The sequence below is a fragment of the Falco biarmicus genome, chromosome W, assembly GCF_023638135.1.
Source record: "Falco biarmicus isolate bFalBia1 chromosome W, bFalBia1.pri, whole genome shotgun sequence".
NCBI classification, from domain to species: Eukaryota; Metazoa; Chordata; class Aves; order Falconiformes; family Falconidae; genus Falco; species Falco biarmicus.
The window spans coordinates 23,088,418-23,116,099 of record NC_079310.1 but is presented as its reverse complement, the minus strand read 5'-3'; the positions used below and the strand labels follow the sequence as shown (position 1 = coordinate 23,116,099).

Here is a 27,682-nt window from a genome sequence, read left to right as displayed (position 1 = left end):
ACACTGGTCTAAGGGACGTGGTCTCAGAGAGAAGAGCTCAGTGGAAAATGACAACAGTGTTCTGGCTTGTTTTGGCAAAACACTGAGAAAGACTGCTTCTCCACAAAGCTAATCTTGAACAAAACCTGAAAGGTCTGGATTATTACAGCCACAGAAAAATCTCAGTGATCATCACAGGAGTGTTTCATTTATGTAAGAGCTGACAGACTCATTGAGGAAGGCAGGTTTTACTAATATAGTCTGAAGATGGCAAAAAGGGCAAGAGGAAATCCTTCAGAAAAGGGGCAGGTGGAGTGAGAACTAGATTCACCAACTTGCCTGTCAGTCAGAATCCTCAGTTTTGTTCTACTCCAGATATTTTAATTACATATTTGACCTTAAAGGTCTCAAAAAAATATTATCTGTATTTTCCCTTACTGCTCAGTGCTCAACAGAGTTTGTGCTTAAATGAACAGAAGTAGTGAAAAATGTTTTTGAAATTGCCTATTACTTACCACTTAATTCGACCTTGGAGAAAGCAAGCAATTATCAATTACCTTAATCAGCACCAGCTGCAGCATTAACCACCAGCTTTGCTTATTCCATCTAGCATGGGAATTTATTACCTTGTGAAGTTTCCCATCTCAGTTCTACATATAATCATATCTACACATGTTAAGACTTTGTAGAAATATCCGAATAGAACAAAATATATGAACTTACAGAATAGATCAGTCAAGCCATTCTTCCTTAACCAACGATAGCAACTGTACTCTCCAGCCTCTGAATAGTTTATTTTCAATTAATTCTGAAACTATGTTCTGTATCTAAACTATTCTACAAAACTCCCCAAAATCCCATAGAACAAGGCATGGATGTCAAGTTTTATGCACAAGGGAAATAGTGCTAGATAAGACAGGAAAAAGTTGATGGAGAAAACAGCTAGCAGTTTCTACCTTGAAAGTACACAAAGAGAGCTAGCTAACACCAACATTAACAGTGAACTGAGACAAAATAATATACTGGGGTGGCAGAAATGAAATCAGTAGAGAAGTGAATCATGAGACCAATTTTTGGTAAGAAACTACATGGAAAAGTAATATGGAAGTAAACGAGTAATTGATACATTGTTATTATGTAGTTGTGACTAAAGCATCCACAAAAGCACAAACAGGAATACTGCAATGCATTACATTTGCAAGTATTGTATAGCTATTTCACAGTGACAGAAGCAGACTATGTATATAGTCCCACAATAACAAGTAATAAAATAGAAAATTAAGAAGAGAGCAAGATCAATAAAGTTTAGCTTGTAGATATTACATTAAATTTCTTCTACATTTTATATAAGAGAACATATATTATTTTAGAAGTTAAAGAACTTCCTGAATTATCACAGCTTTGCTAATTAGCACACAAAGTGCTAGCTATTATCAAGGTTGTGCATACACATTTAAAAATTTTTGGAAGATAATTTCTTCCACTCCAGTGAGGTTCATCTTTAAACATCACCTGGTATTCCATGCAAGGAATAATATACTCCTCCATCAAATCAAATTTTAAACATCTCTCTGCCTTTCCAGTATACAATATTTAATCAGGTATTTCAGGAGTACTGCGTTCAGCTCTGGGGGCCCCAACATAAGAAGGACATGGGCCTGTTGGAGCGAGTCCAGAGGAGGCCCATGAAGATGATCACAGAGAGCTGGAGCACCTCTCCTATGAAGACAGGCTGAGAGAGTTGGGGTTGTTCAGCCTGGAGAAGTGAAGGCTCCAGAGAGACCTTATAGCAGCCTTCCAGTGCCTAAAGGGAGCCTACAAGGAAGCTGGAGAGGGACTTTTTACAAGGGCATGTAGTGATAGGACAAGGGGTAATGGTTTCAAGCTGAAAGAGGATAGATTTAGATTAGATATTGGGAAGAAATTCTTTCCTGTGAGGGTGGTGAGACACTGGAACAGGTTGCCCAGGGAAGTTGTGGATGCCCCATTATTGGACATGTTTAAGGCCAGGTTGGATGGGGCTTTGAGCAACATGGTCTAGTGGCAGGTGTCCCTGCCCATGGCAGGGGGGTTGGAACTTGATGATCTTTAAGGTCCCTTCCAACCCAAACCAATCCCTGGATCGTCCTTGACTGAAGATCTTATGGTTAATGATCAGGGGCCAGACCAACATGGCTGATGTTGTGGAAGGCATCTACTACAGACTCCCTAGCCAAGAAGAGGAAGACAGCTCTTTAAATAGCTGAAACAAGCCTCTCAATCACAGCCATTAGTACTCATAGGAAACTTCAGCAACCCTGATATCTGCTGGAATGGAAATATGTCTGGGCACAAACAAGCCAGGAGATTTCTGGACAGTGCTGAAGACAATTACTTGATGCAAGTGTTCAGGGACTGCGTAGGGACTGGAGTGTTGCAACAGATGGATACAGGTGCTTTAGGAAGGTAAGGACAAAATGGTGAAGAATAGGGGTTGTGCTCTACGAAAACACATGGCTTGAATTCATGGAGCTTTGCGTTGGAGCAGGTGATGAGCCAGTTTGCCTGTCTGCCAATCCTTATTCAGAAGCTCTCAACACAGATATGTGTTTAGAGCCTGATGATGGTGATAACAGGGTTGAGTGTTTATGGGTAAGAATCAGGGGGAAGGCCAACGAGGCAGGTATCATGGTGGGAGTCTGTTATAGACCACTCAACCAGGATGAAGAGGCAGACGAAATATTCTACAAGCAGCTGGGAGAAGTCTCACAATCGCTAGCCCTTCTTCTTGTGGGGGACTTCAGCTTACCAGATGTCTGCTGGAAATACAATACCGAAGAGAGGAAACAGTCTAGGAGGTTCCTGGAGTGTGTGGAAGATAACTTCCTGACACAGCTGGTGAGCGAGCCAACTAGGGAAGGCACCTCACTGGACCTGTTTGCAAACACAGAAGGACCTGTGGATGATGTGGTGGTTGGAGGCCATTTTGGGCATAGTGATCACAAAATGGTAAGAGTCTTCGATTCTCAGAGAAGTAAGGAGGGTGGTCAGCAGAACTGCTACCTTGGACTTCCGGAGGGCAGACTTCAGCCTGTTTAGGAGGCTGGTTGACAGAGTCCCTTGGGAGGCAGTCCCAAAGGGCAAAGGAGTCCAGGAAGGCTGGACATCCTTCAAGAAGGAAATCATAAATGTGCAGGAGCAGGCTGTCCCTATGGGCTGAAAGACAAGCCGACAGGAAAGAACAGAGAGCTTTGGCTGTAACTCAGTGTCCTGGTTTCAGCTGGGATGGAGTTAATTTTCTTCTTAGTAGCCAGTGCAGTGCTGTGTTTTGGCTATGATGTGAGAACAGTGTTGATAACTGCACTGGTGTTTTTAGTTGTTGCTGGGTAATGTTTATACTAAATCAAGGACTTTTCAGTTTCTCGGGCCTTGCTGGCGAGAAGGCTGGAGTGGCACTAGAAATTGGGAGGGGACGCAGCCAGGACAGCTGACCTGAAACAGTCAAAGAGGTATTCCATACCATGGGACGTCATGCTTGGTATATAAAATGAGGGGGTTAGCCAGGGCCCGCGGATCGTTGCTTGGGGACTGGCTGGGGGCATCGGTCAGCAGGTGGTGAGCAGTTGTACTGTGCATCACTTGTTTTCCTTTCTCCCTTTCCCTTTGGATTTTATCTTTTTCCCCACCTTTCTATTATAACTGGTTTTGTTCTTACCTTTTTATTCAGTTTAAATTACTAAATTGTTCTTATCTCAACGCTCAAGTTTTACATTCCTTTCCGATTCTCCTCCCCACCCCTCTGGGTGAGGGAGGAGTGAGTGAGTGGCTGCATGGTGCTTCATTGCCAGTTAAACCACAACACTCAGAAGAAAAAAAAAAAGAGAATTTATGACCTTTGGAAGAAGGGGCAGGCAACCCAGGAAGACTACAAGGATGTCATGAGGTTATGCAGCGAGAAAATTAGAAGGGCCAAAGCCCAACTAGAACTTAATCTGGCTATTGCTGTAAAGGACAATAAAAATGTTTCTATAAATACATTACCAACAAAAGGAGGGCTAAGGAGAATCTCCACCCTTTATTGGATGCGAGAGGAAACATAGTGACAAAGGATGAGGAAAAGGCCGAGGTACTTAATGCCTTCTTTGCCTCAGTCTTTAATAGTAAGACCAGTTGTTCTGAGGGTACCCATCCCCCTGAGCTGGAAGACAGGGACGAGGAGCAGAATGAAGCCTCCGTAATCCAAGGGGAAATGGTTAGCAACCTGCTACCCCACTTAGACACACACAAGTCTATGGGGCCAGATGGGATCCACCCAAGGGTACTGAGGGAGTTGGCAGAAGTGCTTACTGAGCCACTTTCCATCATTTATCAGCAGTCCTGGCTAACTGGGGAGGTCCCAGCTGACTGGAGGTTAGCAAATGTGATGCCCATCTACAAGAAGGGCCAGAAGGAGGATCCGGGGAACTAGAGGCCTGTCAGTCTGACCTCGGTGCCGGGGAAGGTTGTGGAGCAGATCATCCTGAGTGCCATCATGCAGCACGTACAGGACAACCAGGCGATCAGGCCCATCCAGCATGGGTTTATGAAAGGCAGGTCCTGATTGACTAACCTGACCTCCTTCTATGACCAGGTGATCCGCTTAGTGGATGAGGGAAATGCTGTGGATGTTGTCTACCTAGACTTTAGTAAAGCCTTTGACACCATTTCCCACAGCATTCTCCTGGAAAAACTGGCTGCTCATGGCTTGGACGGGTGTACTCTTCGCTGGGTAAAAAACTGGCTGACTGGCCGGGCCCAAAGATTATCTATGCTATTCTCTCCTTACAGTGTTAGCTCTAATAAATAGTATTTTAAGTTATACCTTACAGAATCTGAGTCCCTTTCTCACTGGGATCATAACGGACCAGCATGTCCTGGTGCAAAACATGCACCCACCGCAGGCCAAAGGAAAGCCAGTCAGAGAAGCTGGTGAAATATGTGTGAATTTCTCTGTGAAATTCTGGTGAAAAGCTGGTGAAATTATCTGTCAAAGCATATTTAAGAAAGGGTAAATAATGCTGCACGGGTAGCGAGGAGTGAGGAGAGAAAAAAAAAAAAGCGAGAGAAACAATGCTGCAGACACCAAAGTCGGAGAAGACGGAGGGGGAGGAGGTGCTTCAAGCACTGGAGCAGATATTTCCCTGCAGCCTGTGGAGAGGACCACGCTGGAGCAGATATCCACACTGCAGCCCATGGAGGACCCTGTGCCAGAGCAGGTGGATACGCTCTGAAGGAACTGCAGCCTGTGGAGATCCCATGCTGGAGCAGGAACTATGGCCTGTGAAGAGGACCCACGCTGGAGATGTTCTTGAAGGACTGCAGCCCATGGGATGGACCTGCACTGGGGCAGGGGAAAAGTGTGAGGAGGAGGGCAACCCCGCATTTCCCATCCCCCCTGTGCTGCTGGGAGTGGTGGCAGGGAGGAGGTAGAAGAGTCAGGACTGGGAATGAAGGACTGAAGTTGAGCCTATGAAAAAAAGGGGAGGTGAGGGGAAGGTGTTTTAGTTTTTGTCTTTGTTTCTCATCATCCTATTTTTAATTGGCAATAAATTGAATTAATTTTGCCCATTTTGCCCATGACAGTAACTGGTAAGTGATCTCCCTGTCTTTATCTTGACCCATGAGCTTTTCCATCTTATTTTCTTCCCCCGTCCTGTTGAGGAGGAGGGGGTGACAGAGCAACTGGATGGGTGTTGGGCATCATTAGAAACTGGTCTTTCTCACGTGGGAATGGCCACATAGGACAGCCGTTTTTTACATAGGATGGCTGCGTCCAAAGAGTTACAGTCAATGGCTCGATGTCCAAGTGGAAACCAGTAATGAGTTGTGTCCCTCAAGGGTCCATACTGAGACCAGTACTATTTAATGTCTTCATCAACGACGCAGACAGTGGAATTGAGTGCATCCTCAGCAAGTTTGCAGACGACACCAAGCTGAGTGGTGCAGCTGATACGCTAGAGGGAAAGGATGCCATCCAGAGGGACCTTGACAGGCTTGAGGAGTGGGACCGTTCGAACCTCATGAAGTTCAACAAGGCCAAGTGCAGGGCCCTGCACTGGGGTTGGGGCAATCCCCAATACCACTACAGACTGGGGGCTGAATGGATTGAGAGCAGCCCTGCAGAGAAGGACTTGAGGATATACCAGTGGATGAAAAATTAGACATGAGCCGGCAACGTGTGCTTGCAGCCCAGAAAGCCAGTCGTATCCTGGGCTGCATAAGAAGCGTGGCCGGCAGGTCAGGGGAGGTCATTCTCCTCCTCTACTCTGCTCTCATGCGACCCCGCCTAGAGTACTGCATCCAGCTCTGGGGGCCCCAACATAAGAAGGACATGGGCCTGTTGGAGTGAGTCCAGAGGAAGGCCACAAAAATGGTCAGAGGGCTGGAACACCTCTCCTATGAAGACAGGCTGAGAGAGTTGAGGTTGTTCAGCCTGGAGAAGAGAAGGATCCAGGGAGACCTTATTGCAGCCTTCCAGCACCTTATAAGGGGGCTTATAAGAAAGACAGAGAGAGACCTTTTACCAGGGCCTGTAGTGATAGGACAAGGGGCAATGGTTTTAAACTAAAAGAAGGTAGATTTAGATTGGACATAAGGAAGAATTTTTTTACGCTGGGGGTGGTGAGACACTGGGACAGGTTGCCCAGGGAAGTTGTGTATGCCCCATCGTTGGAAGTGTTCAAGGTCAGGTTGGATGGGGCTTTGAGCAACCTAATGTAGTGAAAGATGTCCTTGCCCATGGCAGGGGGATTGGACTAGATGATGTTTAAAGGTCCCTTCCAACCCAAACCATTCTATGATTCCATGTTTTGTACATAGCTTAAGATAATAGAAACTGATCATGCATACGCTGGAGTGCTCACATAGAACCATGAGGTAGCTGGAACATAAGAGTTCACCAGAAAAACAGTTTGGTGAGTCTCACCTGATCCAGGTGAAGATGCCATTATAAAGATGCTTCTAACAGAGCCTGCTGTCACCGTTCAGATAATGACTGGCCATCCTGTTTGAAAGACTTGATTCCCCACACAAGCATTACCCCAATAAAGCAAAGGATCTCATTAAATCAGTGTGATTGGGGGGGGTGTGGTGTGTGTTTGTTTTTTAAAACTAACACTCTGTGAGCGTAGAGAAAGTTGTTCTGTCTTCCTGGGAGAATTATTTAGTCATTTTAGGTATTCTTGCTTTTGCAAACCTAAACTATTCTGGTTTCTTTTTTTGGAAATCCTGGTAAGCAATCTCTCTGTCTTTTATCTCAACCCATGAGCTTTCTCATCCTATTTTCTCACCCTGTCCCACTGAGGAGATGGAGTGAGTGAGCAGCTGGGTGGGAGTTTGGCCCTTAGCCAAGGCTATTCCAACACACCACCTGATCAAGAAGTAGATGAGGCTTCCTCCAGTTGTTTAAAGGAGTCTTCATGTGTGCAGGCCCCAGTACTCATAGGGGACTGTGAACATCCTGATATCTGCTGGAAAGGCAATATGGCTGGGTGCAAGCAATCCAGGAGACTTTATGAGTGTGCCAAAGAATTTCTTGATGTAGATGATCGAAGAACCAACTAGAGGAGATGCTCTGCTGGATCTGTTACTCACAAGCAAGAAAGACCTGGCTGGGGATGTGAAGATCGAGGGCAGCCTTGGCTGCGGCAGCCATGAGATAGTGGAGTTTAAGATCTTGAGATGAGGAAACAAGGCAAACAGTAGAACCACATCATTGGACTTCAGGAGAGCAAATTTCAGCTTATTTAGGGATCTGCTTGACAGAATCCCATGCGGGACTGTCCTGGAGAGCAAAGGGGCTGGTTGATCTCGGAGGAGAACCTCCTCAAAGCACAAGAACAAACTATTCTGACATGCAGGAAGTCTAGCAGCATGGATGAACAGGGAACTCCTGACTGAACTCAAATGCAAAAAGGAGGTACACAGAAGTTGGACATGGAGAACAGGCTACCCAAGAGGAATGTTGGGGTCTGCAGCGGGTCTGCAGATAAGTTAGTTGACCTCAAAGACTTAGCCGTGTACCTTTAAGACAGCCACAAATTGTCAGGTCTGTAAACAGGATGTGAAGAACCGGAACTATAGAACCTCAGCGTACGGGCACCTACAGCAACAGCAAATAGCAAGCAAGAAGGACACAAAAACCTATCAGGGTCTAACACCTGCACTGTCTAAGATATATAAATAGTTTGTATAAACAATAAAGGCCATTTTTTCCGAACGCAGGCACGCAGACATAGTGTTTCTTTTAAGTCCGCCTCGACTTGCGTCACCACAGAGGAATATAGAGATGTTACCCAGGTACACAGGGATGGAGTTAGGATAGCCAAATTTTAGCTGGAGTTGGAACTGATGAGGGATGTGAAGTGCAACAAGAAGGGCTTCTCTAAGTGTATTGACAGCAAATGAAAGACTAAGAAAAAATGTGGCTCCAACTCAATGGGGCAGGGGACCTAGTGAATGAAGACATGGAAAAGGCTGAGGTACTCAATAATTTCCCTGCCTCAGATTTCATTTGTAAAGTTTTCCCTCAGGTCTCTCAGTCTACTGGCAGAGTCTAGGGGGAGTAAAGCAATACCCACAGTAGAGGAAGATCGAGTTAGAGAGTACTTAAGGCAACTGAACATGCACAAGGTTTATTAATAATGTCAAAGTGTTGCTATCGCCAATCAGAAAGGAAGAGGGCAGCAGTCTCCAGTTTAACAGTGAATGCTGTTAACTAGAGAGAAAGTTCCATTAATAAACGTTTCAATTTGCAAATAAAATCGCCAAAGCAAAGGTCCATGTTGTAGCACAATGGTGCTTTAATGCCATTCCTTCCTTCTGTGCCAACTCTCAGCATAACATTTAATTATTTGACTTGAGGCATTTGACAAATATTTAAGATTAACAAAGTAAAGCACTCTCCCTAAGATTCAGATTTAATTGAAACTTTGGACGTGTTTGAATGTAGGTTTAAAGCTTATGACCAAAGCTGAGGATACACCACAATTCTGAATTTAAGATGTCAAAAACCACACATCATGTATACTCATATCAATAGGAAGCCTGAAAATACAATGTTTTTAGATGAGTGCAAATATGTCAAGCAATTGCATGAACCTACCTTGGAAAATCCAAATTGTTGTTAAGTCACAGAACAAAAATATAGATGCTCAACTCACTATGAATATGCTAACCAGGATAGATTTTTAACAATTAGACCATGCATCACTCATAGAGATAATGGCATAAGCAGCGCTTGAATGTTGCTGAGTGAAATTAGCTGACAAGAAGATAATTTACTAACAGACTGTATGATTGGTATTGCTGAAAGCCACATGCCACAGTAGTATGTAGGTGACATCCTAAAAACTAAAACCTAAGAAACTAGCAATGCTGCTGCTTTGGATACAACACAGCTATCCTATCATGGAGCACTATCCATTCACAGCCCTGGCTATTAAAGAACAAACCAACTGTTTGGCTATGTCTTTCTGTGAGAAGTACAAGGCCTATGTAGAAAAACATCACAAATGTAAAGGCTGGAAGGGTGGAATGCACTAGGAACAGACCTATAATGCACCAGTGCTTTATGCCCATGACCAAAACTCCAGAAGCAGTGCAGGACTATATTATGTATGGCATGAAATGTACACAAGAACCCAGGACACATATTCCAAATGACATTTTTGCCATGCAGTCAGTTCCAGATGCCCTTTGGGATGAAGAAGAAGAAGAAGAAGAAGAAGGAGTGGAAAGGAAAATGGAAGGAGAATAGGAGTTTAAGGGGGACACGTCTCATGGACTTTATTCAGTTGTTGATGGACACAGAGTTTTGGGGCTACACTTTCCTAGCACATAATGCCAAAGACTATTGTTGGGGTCTGCAGACAGGTTAGTTGACTTCAAAGACTTAGCCGTGTACCTTTAAGACAGCCACATATTGTCAGGTATGTAAACAGGATGTGAAGAACCGGAACTTAGAACCACAGCATACGGGTACCTACAGCAACAGCAAAGAGCAAGCAAGAAGAAGGACACAAAAACCTATCAGGGTCTGACACATGTAGTGTCTAAGATATATAAATAATTTGTATAAACAATAAAGGGCATTTTGCCATTTTGTCCGAACCCAGCCATGCAGACAGTGGTTTTTTCAGTCCGCCTCGACCTGCGTCACCACAGGCTACTTCGTTATTAGCCAGTTTTTGAAAGGAAAAATGGACATGTAATTAATCATCCAAGGTGGTAAACTCATGTACATAGAAGTACCCAGCCTAAGTATACATTTAATAGACTCTTTACAATTTTTAACCCATGAAACTAAGCAGCCTTCCCCAAGCATTGGGAATTGCAAGCTGCAAAGGTTATCACCCCCATTTTTTGAACACTGCTGAAAATCAAAGTTATGTAGACCAGACCGTCTTCCACAGCCAGTATATTATGGGGTGGACACCATGATGCTTGAAGTGAAAAAGCCTTTCTTGGCATGGCACATAGCTAATCAGAAGAGGATTTCTGACTTGCAAAAAGAATCAGGCCTGGCTGGGATGGAGTTTCCCCATAGCGGCCCTCATAGTTCTGTGCTTTGTATTTGTAGCTAGAAGAGTGTTGATAACACACCAGTGTTTTGGCTACTGCTGAGCAGTGCCCACACAGCATCAAGGCTTTCTCTCCAGTGCCCACCCCAACACCAAAGGCCAGTAGGGTGATGAACCAGGGATTCACCTGACCAAGTGGGGCAACAGGGTGTTCACAAACAAGCTGACCAGACTTATGAGAACTTTAAACTAGACTTAGCAGGGGAAGGAGATGGAGTTTTGAGCACCAGACAAGAGCCAGGGGCTGCTGAGTTATTAGGAATCAACAGGGAGGAGAAGCTGGAAACCACTGTGCAGCTAGAAAGCTATGATCTAATCATCTTTGCTGAAACATGGTGGGACAAATCACATGACTGACTGCTGCAATCAATGGCCATAAGCTGTTCAGAAGGGACAAGCAAGGAAGGAGGAGCGGGGGAGTTGTTCTCTGTAAAAGAATGAACTGATTGCACAGAGTTGTATTTGAAAAACAGTGATGAACAGGTTGAGAGCTTATGGGTAAAAATTAGGGGCCAAGCCAACAAAGGAAATCTCATTGCTGGTGTTTATTACAGACCATCCAACCAAGGGGAGCCTGCAGAAGAAGCATTCTTATTTCAACTACAGGAAGCATCACAATTGCAGGCCCTGATCCTGCTGGGGGACTTCAATCACCCTGACATCTGCTGGAAAAGTGGCACAGCATGCTGTAAGTGGTCCAGGAGACTCTTTGTGAGCCTCGTGGATAATTTCTTAATCCAGGTGACAGACAGCCCGACCAGAAGAGAAGGGTTACTGGACCTGTTGGTCATGAACACAGATGAACTAATTAGAGAGATCAATACTGGTAGCAGCCTGGGCTGCAATGATCATGCTCTGGTGGGATTCACAATCTTGAGAACTATGGGCCAAGTGAAGACTAGAGTCAGGACCCTTAAGTTTAGGAGAGCAAACTTTCAGTTAAGGAACTAGTGGTTGTGACCTCTTGGGAAACTGCCTTCAGGGACAAAGTAGCTTAATAGAGCTGGCAGCTCTTTAAGGACATTTTTCTTAGAGCACAACAACTATTAATTCCCATGTGTAAGAAATCAGGCAAGGAAGGCAGGACACCAGCATGGCTGAGTAAGGACCTTCTGGTCAAACTAAAGTGTAAGAAGGAATGCCCAGATGCATAGGGATGGGACAAAGACAGATAAGGCAAATCTGGAACTGAATTTGGCAAGGGATGCAACAAATATTTATTATTATAAGGGTTTCTACAGGTACGTTGGCCAGAAAATGAAGGTTAAAGAAAATGTACCCCCTTCCCGATAAGACAGGAGAATTGGTGACAACTGATATTGAGAAGGCTGAGGTAATCAACAAATTTTTTAGAATAGAATAGACTATTTCATTTGGAAGGGATGTACAACAATCATCTAGTCCAACTGCCTGACCAATTCAGGGCCACCCCAAAATTAAAGCATTCCCTTTGAAAGAGCCAGATGAATCTGACAAATCAATAAATGGTTACGGGACTGGTGCCACAGCCAGGGGTTCAGCTACTTAGACTATGAGACTCGCTTTGAGAAACCTGGTCTTCTAGGGCTGATGGGGTCCATCTGGCAGAGAAGGCGAAGAGCATCCTTGGTCATAGGCTTGCCAAGCTGGTGAAGAGGGCTTTAAACTGAAGTTTCTGGGGAAGGGGAACCTCAATCCGTCCCACTCCTACGAGTTTATTGCCAGTGCCAGCAAGAGAAACCCAGAGCCTGGAGAAGGATCAAAGGTCAGCAGGAGAGCACCTTGTCGTGGTTTAACCTTCCTGGTAACTAAGTACCATGCAGCTGCTTGCTCACTCCCCCTTCACCCTGGTGGGATGGGGAGGAGAATTGGAAAGGAATGTAAAACTCAGGGTTGAGATAAGAATAGTTTAATAAGTAAAGCAAAAGCTGCACATGCAAGCAAAGCAAAACAAGGAATTCATTCACCACTTCCCATGGGCAGGCAGGTGTTCAGCCATCTCCAGGAAAGCAGGGCTCCATCACGCATAATGGTTACTCGGGAAGACAAACGCCATAATGCTGGATATCCCCCCCTTCCTTCTTCCCCCAGTTTATATACTCAGCTTGATGTCCTATGGTATGGAACATCCCTTTGGCTAGTTTGGGTCAGTTGACCTGGCTGTGTCCCCTCCCAATTTCTTGTGCCCCTCCAGCCTTCTCGCTGGCAAGGCCTGAGGAACTGACAAGTCCTTGATTTAGCGTAAACATTACCCAGCAACAACTAAAAACATCAGTGTCCTCTCAACATTGTTCTCACACCAAATCCAAAGCACAGCACTGCACCAGCTACTAAGAAGAAAAGTACCTCTATCTCAGCTGAAACCAGGACACACCTGAAAAACAGCATAAATGAATTCCAGCTACTCCAGCCAATAAGTCAGATTCATTGGGGACCCAAATTCCTCTATGCAAAGGCATGTAACATGGGGAATAAACAAAAGGAGTTAGACATGTGCATGCCTGCAGGGCTATGATCTGATTGGCATCACAGAGATGTAGTGGGATGACTCTCATGATTGGACTGCTGGAATGAAAGGATACAGGCTCTTTAGAAAGGACAGGCAGGAGGAGGGCATGTCAACGACCTGCTGGAGTGCATGGATCCTGGGGATGGATGAGGACCCAACTGAGAGCTTATGGGTCAGGATTAAAGGGAGGGCAGTGACAGGTGACATTATAGTGGGGGTCTGCTACAGGCCACCAAACCAGGAAGACCAAGCAGATGAGGCCCTCTATATACAGATAGCAGCTGCCTCACATTCACAAGCCCTGCTCCTCACAGGGGACTTCAACCACTCCAATAATCTGCTGGAGGAACAACACAGCAGGGTATAGGCAATCCAGAATGTTCTTGGAATGCACTGATGATAACTTCCTTCTCCAAGTGCTAGAGGAGCCAACAAGGACAGCTGCTATGCTGAACCTTGTTCTCACCAACAAGGAGGGGCTGGTGTGGAATATGAAGCTCAAGGGCAGCCTTGGCTGCAGTGACCACTGAATGGTGGAGTTCAAGATCCTTCGGGCAGCGAAGAGGGTGCACAGCAAGATTGCTACCCTGGCCTTCAGGAGAGCAGACTTTGGCCTCTTCAGGGATCTGCTTGGTAAAATACCATGGGAAAGAGCCCTGGAAGGAAGAGGCACCCAAGAAAGCTGGTTAATATTCAGGGATCACCTCCTCCAAGCTCAGGAGTGATGCATCCCAACAAAGAGGGAGTCAGGCTAAAGCACCAGGAGGCCTGCATGGATGAACAAGAAACTCCTGGACAAACTCAAACAAAAAAAGGGAGCCTACAGGGGGTGGAAGCAAGGACAGGTAGCCTGGGAGGAATACAGAGAAATTGTCCAAGCATCCAGGGATGAGGTTAGGAAAGCTAAAGCCCTGATAGAATTAAAACCGTCCAGGGACATCAAGAGCAACAAGAAAAGCTTCTATAGGTACAACAGTGATAAAAGGAAGACTAGGGAAAATGTGGGCCCTCTCCGAAAGGAAATGGGAGACCTGGTTACCCAGGACATGGAGAAGGCTGAACCTGCCCTGGCACAGCTTTGAGCCATTCCCACATGTCCAGTCACAGGATACCAGGGAGAAGAGATCAGCACCTCCCTCTCTGCATGCAATACCCACGGTGAGGCCACACCAACATTAAATACAGAGGGATAATCACCTCTTTTGACTGGCTGATTATGCTGTGTTTGATGCACCCCAGGATTCAGTTTGCCCTCTTGGCTGCCAGGGCATGCTGCTGACTCATATTAAGACTGCTGTCAACCAGCACCCCCAGATCCCATTCTGCAGGACTGCTCTCCAGCCACTCCTCTCCCAATCTATACTTGTGCCTGGCGTTAGTCCGTCCCAGGTGCAGAACCCAGCACTTGTTCTTGTCAAATTTCATCCCATTAATGATTTCCCAATTCTCCAATCTATCTAGGTCCCTCTGCAAGGCCTCTTGTCTCCTGAGCAAGTCAACAGCACCTCCCAGTTTGGTATCAGCAAACTTATTAAGGGTGCATTCAATTCCTGCATCCAGACAATGGCATTTGTCTTCCCAAGTAACCATTACAGATGATGGAGCCCTGCTTTCCTGGAAATGGCTGAACACCTACCTGCCAATGGGAAATAGCGAATTAATTCCTTTTATTGGTTTGCTTGCATATGCAGCTTTTGCTTTACCTATTAAACTGTCTTTATCTTAACCCTCGAGTTTTCTCACTTTTACCCTTCCAATTCTCTCCCCAATGCCCCCTTTTTGGGGGGGAGTGAGTGAGCAGCTGTGTGGTGCTTAGTTCCTGGCTGGGGTTAAACCATGACAGTGTACTAAGCTCATCAGTTGACTGGTGACATCCCCGATTCATGCCCCAGGGAGGCAGCAAACTTCCCTGAAAAGAGGGTCCAGTCTGCAAATGGGTGCCTCCATTCTGCTCAAGAAGGAACCGCCTATGACCATAACTCATCCTTGTTTCTTCTTGGTGCTGGTCTTAATGTGGATCTTGTGAGGGACTGGTTATCTGACCTTGGTGACAGCGCTTGCACAGATTCCTCCTATCTCATTACATGCTTTGTCTACCATACCCAGAGCCTCATACCTATTCTGTAAAGGTAGCTGAGAGGCTAAGGAGGGGTTCCTCTCACAGCTCCACGTAGTAACTCATTTCCACTCCTCCCTATCCCTTGTAACGCTGCCTTCCTCCTAGCACAAAACAGATCCTGGACCTACCTCCATAGTGGCCATGCTGAGTTGGCATATGTGTACCAAAGATCACAAAGTGCAGCTCCATTGGTTAATCTCCTCCTCCTGAAGCTCAGCCACCAGGCAGAGTAGCTCATCTACCTGGTCACACATCCCACAGGCTTGCTTGCTATCACCCTCCATCTCTAGGAATATCCTCATGCACATCCCCCACAGTCTGAAGCCTGAGTGGTTGCATGCTATGACAGGAGTTCTGCCTGTGTGGCTGCATTGGTTCTACTGGGTGCTAGAAGCTCAGGAGGAACAGAGCACACTGCTTTTTGCCAGGTGGTCATCATGCTGCCACATACCTGCCCACCATGCTAGGTCCCTATTGTAGGATACAGTGTAAGGCTTTTTATCCCTTTTGAGATGTGTTGAACACCTAACACCTGGTCTCCCTTCCTGAGCAGAAGAGCAGATTCATTTTAAATATGCCCCCATATATATTTTTCCAAACCCTCACAGAGTTTAAAGAGTTCACATCTACAGGCCTGGTTCTGACACTTCTGTGAAAGCTATGGTTATAGCTCTTCATAAACTCCAACGCCACATCAATGTAGTCAAGAGCATCACATGCTGTAAAATATCTTTCAGCATCCTCTTTAAACCCTCTATAAAACACAGGCTTCATTATTAGTAAAAGCAGTAAACACCATACTGCATTAAATGCTTGTCTAAAGGCTTGCTTAGAAATGTATTTCTTCAGTCTGTCTGTAACTTCTGAGGCATAGGCCCCCTACTAAAAATGGTTTTAAAATCCTCAGCTATTTCAGAACCTGTTTTGCCTTTTAGGACCAATGGCCCAGGCATGCTTTGATAATGTGTCTATCAATTGCTGTCAAGAAATAATTATCATCATCATTATGTTTGGAAAACTGTTGCCTATCCACCAAGTCTGCCTGCTACGGAGCATCCACCTCTGCCATACTCACCTTTTTTTCTAAAACCTCCAGAGCACTATAAATGTCTTTTATTAAAATTTGTGCGTCAGTAGACATGTCTATGCCACATCTACTGACACACCACTACTACACACACATACAAAATAAGACACTAAATAAATTTAACCCATGCACAGAGAAACTTTTTTAATAGGGTATGAGGGGTGTTGATCACCAGTCAGGCTTCTCCAATCTTTTTTTCCCCCCTTGAGCACTGCTCTCCTTTCTGTAACTCTTCTTTGACTGCTGCAGGCCTGGGCAAGAACACAAGCAGTTCACAGTACATTTCTGTCCTCTCCCTCCTTACTCAGTTGGAGCTTTTCCCAACATCCTATAATGTTATCAATGACCAAAGAAAAAGAAAACACATATAGCACAAGTCTGCATCCCATAACAGTCTTACAGGTAGCTGTAAACTCTCTCTGGTGGGTTGACCTTGGCTGTTCACCAGGTGCCCACCAAGCTGCTCTATCACTCCCCTCCATCACTAGGATGGGGGAGAAAATATGATGAAAGGCTTATGGGTTGAGATAAGGACAGTGTGATCACTTATCAATTACCATCACAGGCAAAACACACACTACTTGAGGAAATTAATTTAATTTATTACCAATTTATTGTAACAGAGTAGGACAGTAAGTAATAAGAACAAATCTAAAAACACCTTCCTCCCACTCCTCCTTCTTCCCTGGCTCACCTTCATTCCTGACTCTTCTACCTCCTCCTCCCAAGCAGCACAGGGGGATGGGGATTGTGGTCAGTTTATAACACTTTGTCTCTGCCGCTACTTCCTTCTCATGTTCTTCCCTTGCTCTAGCATGGGGTCCATGGGGTCCCTCCTACATGATACAGTCCTTCAGGAACTGACTACTTCAGCATGGGTCCTCCACAGGGTCACAGGTCCCACCAGAAAACAGTCTCCTGCATGGGCCGTAGTTCCTGCCAGGAGCTTGCTCTGGCATGGGCTCTCCACAGACTGAAGCTTCCTTCAGGGCATATCCATCTGCTCCACCAGGGTCCTCCATGGGCTTCAGGGGGACAACCTGCATCACCACTTTCTTCTCCACAGGCTGCAAGGAAATCTCTGCTCTGGCACCTGGAGCACCTCCTCCCTCTTCTTCTTCATTGGCCTTGGTGTCTGCAGAGTTGTTTGCCTATGTCTACATCCAAGTGTTTTCCTATTGCCCTGCAATTGGCTGGTTGCCATTTTTGACACTAGTATACCCATGTGATCTCAGAGCATCCTCTGAATGACTACCCATTTATTTTGGACACCAAAGTGCTCACATATACAAACATATACATTTCCATGTATCTATACACCTTGCATATTTGCACATTATTTATACATATATGTAGAATATTTTTTTTATGTCTATATACACACAGAGGTAGATAGATACTCTATATAGGTATATATATCCATAAAGATTATTAAAATTAAAATTTAAATGTGAATAGAAAGTAATTAAATGTAAGTAAACATAAAAGGCAAGTTGACACACACACACAGAGCCCTTTTAAAAGTCTGCTGAACAATCTCTAACATGTTTGGAATTGAGTGGAATGCCAGAAATAGGTGGATAGGGGGTGGGGTACAAACAAGTCAGAACATGCCTGAGGGCTATGGACCCCTCCTAGGAGGCCCACCAAGGGGCCCCTTTGCAATCCCTACCCCATGCAAAGAAGAGACCAATCCTGTGAGCCAGACAGAGTTCTCCTACATCCAGCCCCAGCCCAACAGGATAACCACACAGTATTATTGGGGCAGCTTCTGGACTTTGTACTGCGCTTCAAGACACAGACCAAACTGTTAAAAAAGGAAAACCAGGGCAAAACACCAACTTCAGAACATGTGCATGGGGACAATAAGGAAAAGCCCCCAAGGGATTCCCCTCCAAAGACCATGTGAACCAGAAGAACTAGCAGATAGGCCCATGAATAGGAAATTGTTTTGAATTGTCACACAGAGAGGGCAGGTGGTGGCAGAAGCTCCCTTTGCCCATGTCTGTGGGAAAGAGTATTGGGGTTACGTGGCAAGGTTGATTTGCTTTTTGGGTAGTTTGGTTTTTTGTTTTGGGGTGTGGCGCTTGGTTTTTTTGTGGGCTGGTTAGTTGTTTGGTGTTGTTTGTTTTTGGTTTGGGTTTTTTGGTTGTTGTTGTTGTTTTGTTGGGATTTTTTTCGGGGGGGGGGGGGGGGGTGGCAGTTACAGGGGTGGTTTCTGTGAGAAAACACCAGAAACTGCCCCTATATCAGACAAAACCGATTCCAGCTGGCTCCATGATGGACCCACCACTGGCCAAATCCAAGCCAGTCAGGAAAGTCAGTGGCACCTCTGTGATAACATTTTTTTAAAAAGGTAAAAAAAACTCTATACAGCAGCTGTGAAGGAGAGGAGTGAGAAAAGCATGAGAGAAACAACTCTGCAGACAACCAAGGTCAGTGAAGAAGAAAGGGGAGGTGCTCTAGATGTTGAAGCAGAAATTCCCCTGCAGCCCGTGGAAGAGACCATGGTGATGCACATTGTCCCCCTGCAGTCCACCAAACACTCCACTGGAACAAATACCTACACTGCACCCCATGGAAGACCCTAAGCTGGAGCAGGCTCCTGGCAGGAACTGCAGCCCATGGAGAGAAGCCCATGCAGGAGCAGGCTTTCTGCCAGAAACTGCAGCCTGTGAAGGACCCACACTGGAGCAGTCAGTTCCTGAAGGACTGTACCCCATGGGAAGGGCCCCATGCTGGAGCAATTCATGAAGTACTGCAGGCTGTGAGAATGACCCCACGCTAGAGCAGGGGAACAGTGCAAGGAAGAAGCAGCAGCAGAGATGAAGTGTTACTAACTGAATACAACCCCCACCCTGACATGCCACTAATGGGAAGAAGAGGTAAAAGAGTCAGAAGTGAAGGTAAACCTGGAAAGAAAGGGGGGGGGGAAGAAGTGGTTTTAGTTTTGTTTCTCACTATCCTACTCCGTTATTAATTGGCAATAAGTTAATCTTTCCCCAAGATGAGTCTGTTTTGCCCATGACTGTAATTGGCAAGTGATCTCCCTGTCCTTATCCTGTCCAATTAGCTTTTCATCTTATTTCTCATCCTCTCCTGTTGAGGAGGAATGAGAGAGTGGCTTCCTGGGCACCTGGCAGCCAGCCAAGGTTAACCCACTGCAGTTGCACACATCATTCAACAAAGAAAACACCCACACTTCTTCCTTCCAAAACAACTTAAATATTTTAGCTTTATACCAAACAGCTATTACTTGCAATGTATACTTTAACCACCCAGCTTCCTCATGGATGTAGTAAAACTTTTCCCCTGAAGTGCAGGATTGGGGGTGGGGGTAGGCATAGCACACACACAGCAACAGGCACCTGCATTTTGGGGACAATATGTTCTAGGATTGGTGAGCACTTAACACGTTTAACAAGTGGCAAGATTATATTTGCCTGCCCCCTCCCCCCCCCAAAAAAAGGAGGATTCAATTAAGCTTTAAAAATCATGTATGAAAAAAATATTTAGATGTCAGAGATTTATACAGCCAATAATTAAATTAGCCCTTCTTGCTTCAGCATCATGCTGGCTGATTAATCAGGGGAATAACAAGTCAAGAGAAAGGCATCTCACTGGTGCAGACAGAATCAGTCAGATTATATATTCGGCTCTGGAATCCATACTTTAAAAAGAAGACAAACCACAAAAACACAGAAGGAAAAAAATTCAAAATAAAATTCAGGGACTCAAAATGCCTCACAGAGAGCCATCCATTTAGTTATATTAAAAAAACAAAAAAAAAAAAAGACAACTGGGAGGTCAACTGTCATGTGTCAACACCTTCACAAAGTGAAAGCAAAGTATTAAAAAGCTCTAGCTAGCAGATAAAGGCATAACAGTGATATGGAGAAATAGTGTGAAATAGGGACAATGGACATCGATTGTGATTGTATATGTCTGCTCAAGGAATGTGGGTATGGTGACTGGTCATGGGTGTGGTGTCTGGTCACATAGGCACACAGCTTTGAGGAGACACCTGCCCTTCTTCCTCTGACAAAGGGGCTATTTATAAAAAGGATGAGAAAAGGATGAGAGACATTCCAATGTTTTCTAGAAGGAGGGAGTGCTAAGTCTCCTTGCTGGAGAAGATCAGATGGTCACAAGGACATGAATCACCTACAAACCTGCAAGACCACCACGTTCCAGGCAAAGGACTGATAAGCTAATTATCATACGAAGCGAGAGTAAGGGGGTTTAGGTAACGAATATGTATAGACGTTAATTGAATATTCATTTGTTCTATTGTATAAATGTGAGATGGTTCCTCACTTCGGGCATGCACGCTTGTGGAGGAGCGATCCCCCGTGCATCTGCACGCAATAAACATACCTACTTTATAACTTTCGAGTTATAGAGTCTAATTCCGTACGTCAGTTTGGCGAGCCAGGCAGGAGGATTTCTGCACGGCCGAGGGACCAGCTGCGGAGCGGACGCTCCTAGGCGCGCCCCGGGAGATTTCCTCGGAGGAGCCTCCTCTTCTCAGCTGTTCACCCGGGAGCAGAAGAGAAACCCCTGGATCCGCGGATAAAACGGTATGTTTAGAAACGGGGCGGCTGGTGAGACGCACGGAGACGTCCGGCGCGCAGCGTAGTCCCCAGGAGGAAAGGTACCTTGGGAGGGGGTTTGCTGACCAAGGGGTGGCCGCTAGCGATCTTGAGGGCAGATCGAGCAAACCCGAGGTTACTGCCAGATCCTAAAAGCCCGGAGGCCTCGTGACGGAAAGCGGGGGGCGGGACGGAATAAGGCGGAATCTCACAGGAACAAGAGGGACCTCACAGCAGAAGTAAAAGGGAAACTTTTGCGTAGGAAAAAAAGGAAAAAAAAAAAAGGGCGAAGCTAAAAACTTCCTTTAGGTTGTCTTAAGAATTGGGGAATTCCTAGAATGTAACAACTGAAATAGCGCTCTGTGTCTTGTTTGTTCTATGTTACATGTTCAAAACTTGGAGTTATGAAATGTATGTTGAAAAATAATATTCTGGTAATTCTAGGCAAATAGCGGAAAACTTAACACTCTGCTTAAGACCAGGAAAAATTTGGGTTTTTGTTTATTGTTTGGTTTTTGGCAATTGTTCATTGAAATGCATACTTTGTGAACTGTCAGTGTTCCTAAAAGTTGTACATAAGTGCACGGTACCGTATAACATACTGCTTGTGTGACTGAGGGCTGCCCGGAGAGTGTGAATGGTGTGATTGAGATGCGCATTTTGATTTTCCGTGTATAGCTTAATTATTTTGACTGAGTGTGAGTGCAAGAGTGCTTGAGACACGCGTTTGAGTGCAATATGAGTAAGGAGCTCTATCCGCGTTTCCGACCTTGGGTGGCTAAGGTGGCCGGAGAAAAACAAAATAATTAAAATTGCGAAATAGGAAATGGAAGGAGTAAGCCCTGTGAAAAATCGCCCTTGGGCTGTATATTAAAACATTGGAGGGATATCGTAGGACAGGGCGGTACCGAAAATAGAAGGAAATTGATTAAATATTGTAATCAGTGGTGGCCTTTGTATAAATTGGGGAGTGATGCGAAATGGCCTCAGGAGGGAGGAACGTTAGATTATAACACTCTCCTGCAATTAATGTTGTTTCTGAGGAGAGAGGGAAAATGGGACGAAGTATCATATTGTAAGAAACTATGGACTAGGGTATTGTTTATTAAGATTTATGTTAAGCCCAATGTAAAGATTAGGCAACAAAAGATAAGATAACCGCCAGGTGTCCAGGATGCCGCTTGTGAAAGATAAGATAACCGCCAGGTGTCCAGGATGCCGCTTGTGCATATGAATGAAGGGTCAACACCTCCACTACTTCATGAACAGGAAAGTAAAAAAAAGGTATAAAAAGGGACTGTTTGAACTGCTCAGGACGGCAGTTGGCGGAGCGCAGACTCCCCTGTCGTCCAGCGCTGGTTTTGCTCATATTCTACTTGCTATAATTAATAAAAAATTTAATTGGATTATGATCTATTGTGGTCTCAATTTATAACAATTCTGGTGCTGTGACTCGGATAAGGAACGGTGGTGGGCTTTGGTCCTCCGGGGAGGCGCCCCGCGACATTTCGCGGCCCCGCGACCAACAGCTTACTCCAACCTTACCGACGAACCTAAATTCTAGAATAATGAGCAAAGGAGAAACCGGTAAAATCCCATAAAAATTCTGTGCACGGGAGTCCGGACGAAGACGCAGGACGCGTAAGTATATTGCGAATTTGTTCGCGGGTTTGCCGTTCGGGCGGGATTGGGTTTCCTGGAATATAACGAGTGAGTGTATGTTTGTGGATATTCCAGAAGATGGGGGCGAAGGGCAGCAAGCCTTCGACTCCCATGGGAAGGGTACCCATTGTACCTAAGAATACCCCTCTGGCATATATCTTAGACAATTGGAGATATTTCCCTGGAACTCTAGGGAAAGATAAGCAGAAGATGATAGAATATTGTACTAAGATATGGGGAGGGAAGAAAATTTCTAAAAATGTCTTTTGGCCAGTCTATGGGTCAGAAGAAGATTGGGTAAGACAGCAATTAAACCTCTGGGTTAATAATAAAAAACCCCTTAACCCGGAGGAGACTCAATATGCGGAAGTGTGGCTAGAAAGACCGGGAGCTAGACTTTACCCACCGAATGAAATAAAAACTAAACAAAAGAAAAAGCAGGAAGAGTTGGACGAAACCCTTCTAACCCCCCCTCCTTACATTCCTCCTCCTGCTCCCGCAGAGGTCCCCAGAGCGCCCACTCCCCCACCAGAGTCGGAACAAGGGTCTCCCCCTCTTCCTAGACGCATAACTAGAAGTCAGAAAGGGGCAGCTCAGATGTACCCCCTAAGGGAAATACCCATGGGGGGACCTCAACCTGTGATCGGATATATTTCCGTACCCCTAAACTCGGCTGACCTACGAGATTTTAAAAGAATTGAGATGGGAAACTTAATTGAGGACCCACTCGGAGTGGCAGAAAGATTAAATCAATTTTTTTGGACCAAACCTTTATACTTGGGATGAGATGTAATCTATCCTTGGTCAATTATTTACTACCGAGGAAAGAGATATGATGACGAGCAGGAATGAGACTGTGGGATGCTCAGCATGCCTAGGAACCCCAAGCAGATATTAAATGGCCACTCCAAAGACCTAATTGGGATAATCAGGATCCAGTGCATAGAACTCATATGCAGGACCTGAGAACTATAGTAATTCAGGGGATTAGGGAAGCAGTACCCCGTGGCCAGAATATCAATAAAGCATTTAATGAAATGCAAAAGAAAGATGAAAGCCCTACTGAGTGGCTGGAACGACTGAGGAAAGCCCTTCAGCTGTACTCTGGGGTAAATCCAGACGACCCTTTAGGGTAAGCGCTCCTCAAAACTCAGTTTGTGGCAAATAGGAGAGTCAGGGGCTCTATATCTTAGGGGACCGGAGTCATCATGAGCCCTTGATAAAATTAAAAATAGGTCCCCATAAACAAGAGTTCACCTTTTTAGTAGACACTGGGGCTGAAAAATCAACTATTAAGCAAATACCTGAGGGATGTAAAGTTTCCCCTGAAAAAGTACAAGTAATTGGGGCAAAAGGAGAACCCTTTAAAGTAAGCAAAATCAAAAATGTGGTATTCGAAACTGAAAATAAATTTGGAATGGGTGAACTCTTGCTCGTCCCTGAAGCAGAATTTAATCTGTTAGGACGAGATTTAATTGTTGAATTGCAATTAGAAATTAAAATAAAAAATCAAGAGCTAACAGTGATATGGAGAAATAGTGTGAAATGGCGACAATGGACATCGATTGTGATTGTATATGTCTGCTCAAGGAATGTGGGTATGGTGACTGGTCATGGGTGCGATGTCTGGTCACATAGGCACACAGCTCTGAGGAGACAACTACAGTTTTGAGGAGACGCCTGCCCCTCTTTCTCCAACAAAGGGGCTATTTAAAAGAGAATGAGAAAAGGATGAGAGATATTCCAATGCTATCTAGAGGGAGGGAGTGCTAAGTCTCCTTGCTGGAGAAGATCGGATGGTCACAAGGACATGAATCACCTACAAACCTGCAAGACCACCACATTCCAGGCAAAGGACTGATAAGCTAATTAACATACAAAAAAAAGAGGAAGCTAAAAACTTCCTTTAGGTTGTTTTAAGAATTGGGGAGTTCCTGGAATGTAACAACTGAAATAGCGCTCTGTGTCTTGTTTGTTCTATGTGTTGTCTTGTTATATGTTCAAAACTCGGAGTTATGAAATGTATGTTGAAAAATATTAACATTCTGGTAATTCGTGGCAAATAGCGGAAAACTTAACACTCTGCTTAAGACCAGGAAAAATTGGTTTTTGTTTATTGTTTGGTTTTTGACAATTGTTCATTGAAATGCATACTTTGTGAACTGTTAGTGTTCCTAAGAGTTTGTACATAAGTGCACGGTACCGTATAACATACTGCTTGTGTGACTGCGGGCTGCCCGGAGAGTGTGAATGGTGTGATTGAGATGCGCATTTTGATTTTCCGTGTATAGCTTAATTATTTTGACTGAGTGTGAGTGCAAGAGTGCTTGAGACAGGCGTTTGAGTGCAAAACGAGTAAGAAGCTCTATCCGCGTTTCTGACCTTGGGTGGCTAAGGCGGCCGGAAAAAAAAAAAAAAAAAGCCAAAAAACAAAAAACCCAAAGTAATTCAAATTGCAAAATGGGAAATGGAAGGAGTAAGCCCTGTGAAAAATCGCCCTTGGGTTGTATATTAAAACATTGGAGTGATATTTTAGGACATGGTGGTACCGAAAATAGAAGGAAATTGGTTAAATATTGTAATCAGTGGTGGCCTTTGTATAAATTGGAGAGTGATGCGAAATGGCCTCAGGAGGGAGGAACGTTAGATTATAACACTCTCCTGCAATTAATGTTGTTTCTGAGGAGAGAGGGAAAATGGGACGAAGTATCATATGCAGACATGTTCTTTGTCCTCCAGGACAAACCCGAGTGGCAAAAGGACTGCGGCTTAGTACCCCCTCGGGATCCTATGGTACTAGCACTAGAAAGAGTGTGGGATTAACATCACCTGATCTTTGATTGTGGCTCTAGAAAAGGATAGGAAAAAACTGAGACCTAAACTAGAAAGGTATTCTTGTTGAAATTTTTGTGTTAAAAAGTTCAGGTTGCGGTTCCTTCTGTGGAGCAACCAGAATGAAACACGTTGTAAGATATAAAAACTTGTACTGATGTATGTAAAACCTGAGGCGTGTGTGTGTGTGTGTAAGTGTTGGGGTGAGTTTGTACAAACCCCCGTACCCCCTCGAAGGTGCGACTGAATCATGCTGGGATGCATGGCAGGATGTTTTCTGTTTGCCTGCGAAGGCCTGATATGTAAGAACACAGACTTAAAGCAACAAGTAGCAGATTTGCATTCAGGGTCAGAAAGAGTTAAAACAGAAGTGCTGCTGCAGAGGCAGGCTTGTGTAACCTGCAGAGCAGGAAGAGCATCTCCTGCCCCGAACCCTTCTGCTGGGGAGGAGGAGGGGGTTGCTGTTGCTGACGATTGAGCAGAAGGACCTGAATGTCACCCCAATTGCTGCAGCATTTGCAGTACAACAGGACCGGTAACGGCCCCTCTAGGGCAGGGAATGGGTATGAGGTGGAATTTCAGTGAATACAAAACCAACTTACTTGTTAAACTTCAGTAAAAAATAAATAAATAAATAAATTTGTTACAGTTGTGGGAGCTGCTGGCCACCAGGAAAACATCCTGAAACCTTTAAAGTACAAAGTAAAAAAAAAAAAAAACACAAAAAAAACAAAACAAATAAGAATGCCAAATTCACTAAAATCTTTCTTGGCATAAGATTTATTAGAACATCTAGACGTTTAAAGAAGGGAGAAATGAAATTAAAAGTTAAATACGATCAAGTAATTGAAATATTGAGCTTATCTTTAATTCAACAGAAAAGAGGAAAAGAGGACCTCCCTGAAGTAAAAGAAATTTTTAACCAGGTGTATCTGAAAATAAATTCCAGGAAAGGTGAAAAATGCTTTACCTGTTACAGCAAAAATGATAAGGGGGAGGCTTGCCCAGTTCACATAAAAACAATATCCCTTGGTCAGCAAGGCTGTGGGGATATTGGCAGAAAAAGTGAAGTGAAATAAAATACACTCTGTAGTAGTTCTACTAATGTAAATCTGTGTGTTTTGCCATGACAGTGACTTGTTATGGGATGTGCAGATGAAACCGCATTGACAATGAAGTACAAGGAATAAGGTTGGTCAGGTGCCTCCTACCATAGTCAAGGGCAAGACTGGGTTGGCCTCGGTGTTTGCCACCAAGAAGAATCTTGAGCTCCGCTGCTGGCTGCAACCCAGTAGGCGTTGAGCGGTGGGAACATATGCCATGCCAGACCTTGATGTGAGGCATGGCCCCCTCTGTTATAAGAGGGTCATCCAGGAAGGAAGAACATAAGGTGGCCCATAGAGGCACTGATTTGGAAATTGGAAACCGCCTGGCCGACCATGAGGCCAGACGAGTAACAGAGGAGGTAGGAAAGGAGGAATTATCCTTAATACCAGACGATAAAATCCAAACTGTAAGTACAGATCAAGAGCCAAACTATTCTAAAGAAAACTTAAAGGTAATTCAGGACATGAATTATAAAATAAAATTAAGTAAATGGACTTATTTAAGGGATGGTTGTATAGTGGTACCATCCAATTTAATATGGACCACAGCCCTATTATTAATAAGACGCATTGGGGAGCTGATACTTTATATAAAAGTCTAAATCAGAAATTGAAAGGGCAAAACTTGTATACTGTAATGAAACAGGTGACTCAGCAATGTGAAATGTGTTTACGCAATAATCCCAATACAGCAAATAAAATAAAACTAGGGAACATTAGCAGAGGGAATGTTCTAGGGCAACATTGGCAGATCGATTTCTCGGAACTTCCTTGAAAAGGGGGGTATCGATATTTGTTGGTACTAGCAGATACCTTTTCAGGTTGGCCAGAAGCCTTCCCGTGCAGAACTGCTAAAGCCCGGGAAGTGACCAAAATACTACTCCAAGAGATAATACCTAGGTTTGGAGTCCCAGCAGTAATGTCCTTGGATAGAGGACCACATTTTGTGTCCAGAATAGTGCAACAGATCAGCCACCATCTAGGAATAGATTGGCAATTACATACCCCATACCGACCACAATCAAGTGCCCAGGTGGAAAAGATGAATCATCTAATCAAACAACAGATTGTCAAGTTAGGCCAAGAAACAAATCTAACTTGGCCCCAGTCTTTGCCATTAGCTCTTACACGAATACGAACTAGACCAAGAGCAAAAGAGGGGCTTAGCCCATTTGAAATTTTATATGGACGACCCTATGGGGTACAAAAGGGGACGTCT

At 44.6% G+C, this 27,682-nt stretch overlaps 1 protein-coding gene and 1 pseudogene across 6 annotated transcripts in view; one reads left to right on the top strand and one right to left on the bottom strand.

Moving 5' to 3' along the window:
- Positions 1-27,682, bottom strand: part of LOC130141873 (polycomb group RING finger protein 3-like) — a 145,253-nt gene that overhangs the window by 105,538 nt on the left and 12,033 nt on the right. The gene's annotated exons all lie outside the window — the stretch shown is intronic.
- Positions 2,485-11,528, top strand: LOC130141929 (uncharacterized; annotated as a pseudogene).